At 32.7% G+C, this 11,203-nt stretch overlaps 1 pseudogene; it reads left to right on the top strand.

The window, feature by feature from the left end:
* Positions 1-4,437: 4,437 nt before the first annotated feature.
* Positions 4,438-6,738, top strand: LOC150036175 (uncharacterized; annotated as a pseudogene).
* The last annotated feature ends 4,465 nt before the right edge of the window (positions 6,739-11,203 follow it).

The raw sequence follows: 11,203 nt of genomic DNA, 5'->3' as shown, positions 1-11,203 counted from the left end.
GTATACCACTATTTGCATGAGATTTCAATAGAAATTTATTTCGTAGAACTTGAACTTTGTATTTGTATTAATTTTATGGAAAGTAAGTACAATCTCTAATACATGGTATTTTGATGCTTTCAAAATAAACTATAAACTTTAAGCTAGTTGATCTTCTTGAACGATCGGCCTTTGGGCTTATTGATCTTCGTGGATGATTAGCCTTCGAGCTTGTTGATCTTCTTGGATGATCGGCCTTTGGGCTTGTTGATCTTCCTGGATGATCGGCTTTCGGGCTTGTTGATCTTCTTGGATGATCGATTTTTGGGCTTGATAATCTTCTTGGGCAATTGGCCTTTAGGTTTGTTGATCTTCTTGAACGATCGGCCTGATCTTCTTGGGTAAGGCCTTTGGGCTTGTTGATCTTTTTGGATGATCGGCCTTCAGGCTTGTTGATCTTCTTGGAGGATTAGTGTTCCCATGAGGCTTCCATAGAAACTTGTTTTGTGGAGTTGAACTTGAGTTGGTGTTGATATTGAAGTTGATTTGATGCGATGTGGTTCGATCTCTAATACTTGATCCTCTGATTCTCTCTCAGTTGGGTGAATGTGCTTGACTTGAAGAAGAAAAGCACCAAACGTTCTTGAAGCAGAAGTCTTGGAAGAGTCTTCTTTGTGTCTTCTAGGGTCTTCTGTCTTCTAGGAGTGGAGTCTTGGAAGTCTTCTACTTGTTGATAAATTCTTTGGACTCTCTGAATGTAGAAAATGTTTGTATCTTCAAAAGACTTCAGTTTTCAGAATGCTTGTATCTTCAAAGGACTTCAGTCTTCAAGTGTGATCAGCTTTAGGAGTCAAGGAGTTTTCTGGTTATAGAGAATTCCCTATAAGCTTTCTAGAGTATAGAATTGTTGACCCCCCAAATGAGGAGAGCTTATCTATTTATAGAGTTCACAGGTGGGCTTGGGCTTGGTTGATCCATGGGCCTGGCCTTTGGGCCCAATTAATTGGATTTGGGCTTGGTTGGTCCATAGGATTGGCCTTTGGGCCCAATTAATCGGATTTAGGCCTGATTTGACATTTGGGTCAAATTCAACCTATTTTTGGACTTAGTTGGACTTTGACCTAAATAATAATATCAAATTGGGTCTAATTAATCTTATCTGATTCAACGGTCATGATAAAACCACGTGGCGTCATTGAAATTTGTCTTCAACTTCAATTCAGGACATATGTCTAACTCCTAATTGAGCCCAAATTTAATGATTTGGAATTTCATCATTAATTTAGTAAATGACGTGACAACTTGTGATTGGTCTAAAATTTCTTATTCAATAACCACATTTAAAGTATATCAGGTGTGTATTTTTTTCCATTGATTTGTATACTTTTTGTATTTTTTGTTTTCAGCAATATGAGTTATTACTCACTTTAATTTTTGTATTTACTAAATTTTTTATTCTTTTTGTATATTTTTCTTCCTTTGTAGATGATGTTTTTTTTTTTTTTTCATTTTTAAGTAAAAATATACAATAGGTCGAGGAGATTCAACCTAAAGCTCACTAGCACTCAGCTTAGTGCACTCTTTTTGATAATTTGGGCGTATTTAGAATAACCAAAGAAAAAATATTTTTTTAAAAAAATTTATGATTTTTTTTTTTAACGCTTAAATAACTAGTCATTTTTAACATGATCAATAGTGTATTAGGTGTATATCAAGCTATTAGCAATGTATCAAGTATATCAGGTGTATACTAGTAATATATCAAGTATATCAAGTGTGTCGATTGTATCAAATATATATCAGTAGTGTATATCAATAGCGTATCAAATATATTTGGGGTATTAAGTGTATCGCAGGGTTGAGCTTGTTGTTGCTATTTTTGCAAAAGAAATAAGTCTAGGCTATGTGCCTAATTTTTTAAACTTATTTTGCCAAATCTGCAAGAAGTCCTAAAAGCTAAATAGTTTATTCGTCTCATCGCCAATTGTTTTGGAGAAGAAATTTCATATTTATCCAATTATTAAGAGCCTGTTTGCTAGGCAACTCAAATTATATTTTATGTTTTCAGATTTACTGAATTTAGGGAATATGCATTTTGTTGGTAGTCTGAATTTTGTTTTCGAGAAATGCTTTAGATTTTATGATCCAAATAGTGCAAATTCTAAAAACAGATTTTTTTTTTTTTTTTTTTAATGTTTTCAGTGTATCCAGATTTTGAATCTAAAATTTAAAAATCCATAACTATATTAAAAATGATAAAAACAATAAAAAATATAGTATTTCATGTTATAAACTCAATTATTTTTTTAAAATTAAAATATATAACATATAACATATAATACATTATATGATATTACAAAAAATAATTGTACAAAATTTTAACATGAAACAAGTTAATAAATTAATTAGTAAATAGTTTATATTCAATGATTTATTAAATATATTTTTAAATGCATTTTGAAAAATTGTTTAAATTGAAATTTAGTTACTAAATCTACTACCAAATACATATTTAAAAAAAAAAAATTGGACCTTTTATTTTTAAAATTCTCTGTTCTCAAATTGTCTACTAAACACAACCTAACTTTCCGTTATCTTAAGCAAAATTTGACCAAAATTCTACGGACAGGAGCTAATTTGACATTGCTTTATGGTCTATTAGGAAACCATTTTTTAAAATTATAATAAGAATTTTTTAGAACTATTTTCTTAACTTATTGTTAATGGAAGATTCAAAATTGTAAGAGACATATCACATATTTCCCATTTTGAAATTGAAGGCTAAATTGACATAACCCCAAACCTCTAGAATCAAAATATTAAATTCAGTTTAGTTCGTGATTTGAATTACTTTTTTAAAGAAAAATTTTTACATATAAAAAAATATCAAATTTATAAAAATAGTAAAAAAGTACTGATAGATACTGATAGACTTTGATTAGCGTCTATCAATGATAATTTTTTTATCAAATTCTATCACTGATAGATCATGATAGGTCTTGATAGACTTCTATCAACATCTATCAAAGAAGTTTTAATTTTACTATTTTATGTAAATAATTTTCTTAATTTTACTATTTTTTAAAATCTCCTTTAAAAAAAAATAATCTTATTTTCATCATATCTTGAAAGCACGTTGGGTTCCATTCTAAAAACTTTAAGTTTAAATTCGAAATTTGAAAATTGTGTTTCGTTATAAATTTGAAAGGTATGAAAAAAGCTCAATATGTGTTTGTAAATTCTATTTTTTAGGACTAAAATATTTAAAATAATTAATAATAATGTCTGATTTATTTAACAAAAATCTTAGGTTATTTTTTTTTTTTGAAAAATTTTAGCTAATCACAAGTTATTGCATCATCACAACGAAAAGTCCATTTGATTGAATTTAGGGCCATTAAGAATTATTCTCCTTAAATTAAATTTTGGAGACAAATAATCGTAGACTAAAAAATGTCACACATATCTTTTCTGACCATTTCATAACAACAATAAGTTTATCAAATTCAATGGTGATTAAGCTAGACCACAATTGATGAAAATGGTTTGTGGTCCAATGGGACTTGAAATTATAAATTAGATCGGGTCGTGTAATTAAAGTTGCTTGGGTCCAAAGTCCAACCCAATTCAAGCTCCCATGATTAAAATTTGGGGAATTGGAGTGGATGGCAGTTTTTGAGGTTTCATTCAGAAAAATAGCAAAACCACGCAGGAATAAGAATTACGGCAACTCATGTGACATGCACATGACTGAAAATTTTGAAATTTCTTATTTGCCCTTGACTTGTTTGGGGATGTTGTTGTCATAACCACAAATACAGGGTAATTCCAAAAGAGAAAGCAGAGTCGAGATTTATGTACAGGATAATTGTTGATATTCGCCAAGGACAACTGTCTTCCTAATTTTGCTCATATAGTTAATATAGTCTCTATAATTTATTATTATTTTAGATTCTATTTAATCACTTTTCGAATTTATCTCACCTTAATAAAATATCCACATTTTAAAACCAAATTTATATTTGAAATATCCATATAATATTAAAACTTCTTTCTTAATTTTTAGATAACACAATCTCTATATTTTATTATAAATCAGATTATGTTTAACAACTTTTCGAATTTATCTCATCTTAATAAAATATAGATATTTTGAAACCAAATCTATATTTGAAATACCCATATATTATTAAAACTTCTTTTATCTATATATTTTTTTTCAAATTTCTATATTATTTTTCTCATATTCGTAATAAATTAGGTGTATATGCCAAAGTTGATATTATTTTAACGTTCCTAGAAAAATATCGGTTCCTAAAAAAATGATCATGTATTGATTGCACAAGAATCAACTCGATTGTTTGCTTGAACTTTGCCATAAGTTTTGTTACGTACACAAAAGGTTTCACCAATTTAGGTTTCCTTGTTAATTCATTAACTTTTGCTACTGTTTTTGCTATGACTTTACAACGGGTTAAACTCCTATTTGATGATCGATGGGATGAGAATTCTCAATACCATGATTTCCGAGATTGTGATGTGTATATTCCATCAAATTCATATTTCCAACAATTTGTGGAATATATCCAAGGTAAACTTTTTCCCTTCGGTCAGTTAACTATATCTCGTTTGACAATGTACCAGATTGGTTCTTCCAATTCGAATCTTATTAGCATTGTTGAAGATAAAGATATTTTGTGGTTGATGTCAATGTTATCAGAATTCCCCCGAAATTGATTTATGTGTAGTTGTTGACCATGTCTCATCTGTTGCCCCAGACTCTCGAAATACACTGTATTTGAATAATGAATCGGCAACATTGATCAATCTTTCAAACATCTCGTGGGCAACACTGAAATCATTGATTCTCAAGATTTCGATGTCTTTTAATCTGATATTCCTATTAGAGTAGGTTTACTTTTTAGTAGCAAGTCTGTATTGAAGAAAGCAATTTATTTTCTTGCTCTTAAAAACAGTTTCGAACTTACTACTACTAGGTCAAACAAAACTTCGTTTGAAATTCGTTGCAAGGATATGTCTTGTGGGTGGTATCTATGTGCATTTGAATATAGAGGGGGTGATGTGTGGATTGTTTGTAAATTCATCGATATCCATAAATGTTCTATTGACATTGTTAAAGATGGTCATCGACAAGCAACATCTTGGATTGTTGCTGAATGTACAAAGTCATTTTTTAAAATGAATGACAAAGTCTCATGTCGACCGTGTGATGTTGTAAGCTATATGAGAAGACAACATGGTGTAAAGATAAGTTATGATAAAGCTTGGAGAGGTCGTGAGATTGCCCTCAATTCCCTCAGGGGGACTCTTGAGTCATCATACGCTAGTTTTCACCATTTTCAGCTGCGTTGATTGAAAAAAATCCTGGTATGTTTCTCGTCTATATTTAGTTTAAGCAATTATATACACTCGACAGGAACATATACAGCACAAAAATCTAAATGTTTATTACTTACAGGAACATATACAGCACAAGAATCTGATGATGAAGGTAGGTTTAAGTATTACTTTGTGGCGCTTGCTGCTTCTATAGATGCATGGATATTTTGTTTTCCTATTATGTTAGTCGATGGTGCATGTCTAAAGAACAAATTTATGGGGACATTATTGTCTGCTTGTACACTTGATGGCAATTCGCAGATTGTACCTCTTGCATTTGTCTTGTCGATTATTTGAATGATGCATCATGGTCTTGGTTTTTTCGTAATCTTAAAGCTGTTTTTGGGGATTCTAACAACCATGTTATTGTGTCTGATGGTCATAAAAGTATAGCCAAGAGTGATAATTCTATCTATGATTTTGCTAAACACGGGTTGTGTGTATTTCATGTGTATAAAAACCTTGTTAAGAATCATAAGTCATGTCCAATTGAAGACACTTTCCATATGTGTGCAAGAGCATATACAATTGGTGAATTTGAGTATTACATGAGGCAATGGATGAGATTGCTTCGTCCATTAGGATTGAATTAGAGGATGTTGGAAAATCCAAGTGGGCTAGGGCATGTTGTCGAAGGAAAAGATATTCCTTAATGACAACCAATATATCTAAATGCATGAATTTAGCTTTAAAGGAAGCACGCGAATTACCCATTATTGGTCTATTTGAATCTATCCGTAGTTTGGTTCAAAAATGGTTTTACAAATGTTGTAGTCATTGGAGTTTCCAGCATTCTGAATTGTCCTTAAGAGATAGTAGGCAAATGGATGTAAGTGTTCTTTTAGTTACACAGTATTTGTATTCGATTGACCCTATTATTAATAATAAAATTATAAGTTTATCGTTTCTGTTTTTTTTTTTTTTTTTTAGTTGTACCCCATTAACCAGTATGAATTTGAAGTGCATGATCGCTCTAACCAATTTTTTGTTAACATTCTGAATCGTACTTGCTCATGTCGGCGGTGGAACCTAGACATGATTCCGTGCTCTGATGCATGCATTGCATTGTCTCGTAGGAACCTTCAACTACAGTCATATACACATGATTTCTATCGTGTTTCCAATCTATGTTTGTTATACAGAAAGGAAACGTGACCTATTGGCAATGTTCAACAATTCACTACAAGTCATGCAATTGGTAATGTTTCAGTTCTTCTTCCTAATGTCAAACGTCCGGCTGGGAGGCCTAAGAAAAAAAGGTTCACGTCTTGTTTAGAAAACAAAACTACAGCCCGCTGTAGTCGGTGCGGTAATAGGGGTCATAATTGTAGGTTTTGCAAGGATCCCATACGACATTGAATACACCTACAGTGTTATATCGTTTAGTATTGTTCTACTTTACTTTCCCTCTTCAAATGGTTCTTTGATGTTCAAACTTAATGTTGTTTATGGAAGGAATTGTTATTTGTATTAATGATTGTACATGGAACTGTTATATCGTTTATGTTGGTTGGGTTGCTTAACAAGTCTAAACGATCATTTACAAAATACTATACGATCGCTGAGCTCCGCTGCACAATCGCTGAGTAACAAAATTCTATACGATCGCCTACCTAATGCTAGACGATCGCCTACTAAATGTTATACGATCACTAAGCTCAGCTACATGATCATTGTGCTCGGCTAAACGATCGCTTAGCTCTGCTATGCGAATGCTGAGTAAAAAAATGATATATGATCGCCTACCTAATGCTATACGATCGCCTACCCAATGCTATACGATCGTCTACCAAATGTTACACGATCGCTGATCTCGGCTACACAATCGCTTAGCTTTGCTATACAATTCTTGAGTAACAAAATTGTATTGTTTATTGTTTATTGGGTAAACCCAATACTATACGATTGCCAACCAAATGCTACACGATCGCTGAGCTGGACTACACGATCGCTTAACTCTGCTACACGATCGCTGAGTAACAAAATGCTATACGATCACCTACCCAGTGTTATACGATCGCATACCAAATGCTATACGATTGCTGAGCTCGACTACACGATCGTTGAGTAACACTAGATGATCGCCCACGAAGACCCCGCGATCGCTTACCCGAAACTACCAAATGCTATATGATTCACCTACTAAATTGGAGGCCTATCAAATATCCGAAAAATGTTATACAATCGCCTACCCAGTGTTTGTAAAATCAATTCAAAATATTCAGATTATATACAAAATAGTAATGATATACCAATATTGTATATAGAATTGAAAGTTAAATATTACTAATTTATATTCGCTCTTTAGTCCTTTGTATTATTCATAATGTCAAATTGAGCTAAACGTTTTAGAATTTCAATGTGTTTGTGAAATCATTTCAAAATATTCAAATTATATACAAAAATAGTAATCATATACCAATTATTGTATATGGAATTCAAAGTTAAATAGTACTAATAGATTGATTCCAAACTATTTATTGATATACCAAAACAGTAATGATAACAATTCCAAATCACTTTATATATTCATTGTTCATTTTAGTTATTAAGGGTTGGAGATTGAGCTGCATGCTTTATAATTACAGTATGTTTGTTTTTATTAAACTTTATGTATGTGTAATGTGAAAAGTTCAATTGACCTACAAATAATTTATGTATATGCCCTTTGGACGACTAAGACTTTACCGAGGTTATTTAGTATAGGGTTGCCCAGACAAACTCGTACAAAACAGCTGCACCAAATCCAAAGCTATTATATTTTTTAGAATCCAAAATAGTTAAACTGTATACCAAAACAGGAAGCAAGACTACTAAATCCTAAAACGTTTAGTCAGCTGCATCAACATATTCAACATATTTTCAGAATCCAAAATAGTTAAACTGTATACCAAAACAGGAAGCAAGATTACTAAATCCTAAAACATTTAGACAGCTACCAAAACAGCTACGTCAACATATTCAAATCATTATGTCCATTAAATACAAAAGCAAGACTACTAAAAAGTTCTAAAGTTTAAAACATATACCAAAACAAGATTATAGAATTCGCCCATTTAGTTGATACAAAATCTGAATGTATCCTACTTTCAATATCTAGATTAGGAATCACATAAAAAGTCAGAATCAGTTGATTTGATCATTCATTGCAATATTAGGCTTAGCTTAGGTGCAAGTCAAATGATGGGCCATCCGGGGGTGTATTTTCATCCATGGTTTGAGGTTTTCATATTATCCCTCTTGCTGCATCTATCCATATGCTTGTCATTGGTGGACTCGCATCATTCACTTTTCACAGTTTCTTTTTTAGTTCCCATTACTTTGATCTTCTATCCTCCTCTTGGTTAGCCATCATGATCAACTCTTGTTTAGTTACGTTTAACTAACTACATTTAATGACCAATTAGTTGTTAGGACTTAATGAATTATAATAGTGATCAAATTTACAAGATCAATTGTTCTTACATGTTTGAGTATGATCCTTATGGCAGGGTTATTTTCATCAATGTTGTAAAGCTTATCAGTCATTTCCAACTTTCTTTGACCTTTTATTAGTTATTAAAGAGACAACATCTGTTAGAGATATGTAGAAATATACATTATATGTTCAAGATCTACATTAGTTGTAGTATTATATCTCTTGCTTTTTTGGTTGTAGGGGTTGACCCATGCACCGCAATGGTTGTACCTTTTGAAGGATCTTAGTTGTGTCATTATGTTAATACGTTAAAAAGTTGAAATAATTTATTTAATATTGGGTTAAAAGATGATAGGTCAAAAGGATTGTACAGTTTAAAAGGAACATACCAATATTGTTGTCTTTCACTTGTTTGACATCTCTAACTTCTTGTAAATCTCTCCTTCATCAATTGATCGTATCACTTCGTTGATTTCTTCATCAGCGTCTTGATTGTCCTATCTCAATCAATTATGTTAGTCAATTTCCATGTATTGTTAAAAGTTATAATATGCAATATGCTTATATCAACTCACCTTGACCTCTGTTTCTTTACTTCTTTTTTCTTCAGACTTCTTGTTTTTATCTCCATGGCATGTTTCTTTGTGTACTGCTGATTGTATTTTCAGTCCATGATCATTGTTTCCATTGCCTTCTTCGTCCTCGTCGTGATCTTTTCTTCGAACCATTGTAGAAGCATTAGAACCATTAACCAACTTCTTCTCTTCTTCTTTTTCTTCTTGTTCTTTCTCAACACCATCTAGTTCCTTTTCGAACTGGGATGCAAGTTGTTTCCATATAATTCATAATAGGTTTGTACTATGAAAAACAATAAATACAGTGTAGTTAGTGTACATACCATAAAAAGATTGCTTGTTGATGCATGTGATTGGACAGCTTGTGTAGTCTTCATGTAGTCAATCAATTTGTTTAACGACTCCACCAAGTCATTGATCTTCTTCGTTAAGATTTGCTGACTATTCTTCATGGCATCAAAGCTTTCATTTATCCTTATGTTCAATAATTGTTGCATTTTCTCTATTCCTTTAAACCTTTGTTCCATTTCATCTTTGTCATATGATAAACCGAGTCTTCTATTCCAGGATAGATCAACCACTCTCTCTTTCGGTCTATATTTGCTCATTTCTTCTTCGACCTCTTGCAACACCATTTTTTCCTCCTTGATAACGGGTAGAAATGCACGTTATTACAATACTAAGTTATTAAACAATGAAGGTTTGCATTGAGAAAATATATATAATTGCGTCCAAAAAGTATTAAGTTCATAATATTGCGATCGTAGGCATCTATCGCATGAAATCAGTTAACTTATGTATTTTTGTGCAGAATATGCGTTGACGCAAGGCGGAAAATGCGATCACAAGAAATCAACGATTGAACGCAGCGTTACCGTAAGGCTTTGCGGTGATTTACGCTCGTAAATATCTGTTCAAGAAGGATTACCGCATAGAGCCAACGCAACTTGGTGGGCGTATCTGGGTGAAAAACATAATAAATCACGATGGGACAAAAAGCTGATGACGGTCGATTTTGAATTAAGTTGACAAGCCGCTAATGAACTACTATAGCAAGTACACTCAACTTTTCGGTGACAAATATTCAGCGCATCAGACAGAGAATTAATGTCATCCCATCAGTGCAATCATAAGAGAGAAGCAACCTTTCACCCCGAAGCTCTATAAATACCGAAGGCAACCTTTAGTGAAGGAGTTCGGACAGTTATAATTTTCCCTTAGATAGAATTAGCCTTGCTCTTAGTTTTTCTTTTACTTCGAAGGCGGAGCGAGAGAAAGGAAGAGACGCCGGAAGATCACTCTAGTCAGCTCGAGAGAGAATCCAGAGGCGTGAAAAATCAGAGAGAGAGAGCCGACTCTCGTGAGAGCGAGACTATCTTTTGAACAGAGTAGAGAATAATAGTGTAAAAAGCTTTGGGAAGCAAGAGATTGCTACCAGTCTTTTTATTCTCATTTCACATTGTTATTTTGTATTTCAACTCTATATCTATGAAATGGAACTTGCTATGTACATATGTTCATTCTTTTAAAAGCACGCATGAGTAGCTAAATCTATCGAATGGGTTGAGAAGAACTAAACTAACATGACCTAGGATCTTCATCGCATGCGATTGTCTTGTCTTATGTTGCACCCAACACCCCTTTAGAGCTACTCGAGAGAGAGTCTAAATAAATAACCTAAGACTTAAGAGAGCTAGGTTAGAATCTAGACTCGAGAGAGCAAGATTAGATCTGCATAAGCAAGAGATAGGGACTTAGAGATAAGCTCTGTTTGCCAACATGCATCGCATGCACCCTAGAGATAGGTTATGATATTATGCAGTTGCCTTGT

Source organism: Benincasa hispida, chromosome 5, assembly GCF_027475165.1.
Source record: "Benincasa hispida cultivar pf3 chromosome 5, pf3_genome.v1.1, whole genome shotgun sequence".
Classification (NCBI taxonomy): Eukaryota; Viridiplantae; Streptophyta; class Magnoliopsida; order Cucurbitales; family Cucurbitaceae; genus Benincasa; species Benincasa hispida.
The sequence above is the reverse complement of the archived record's forward strand: the minus strand, read 5'-3'. Positions and strand labels throughout refer to the sequence as shown.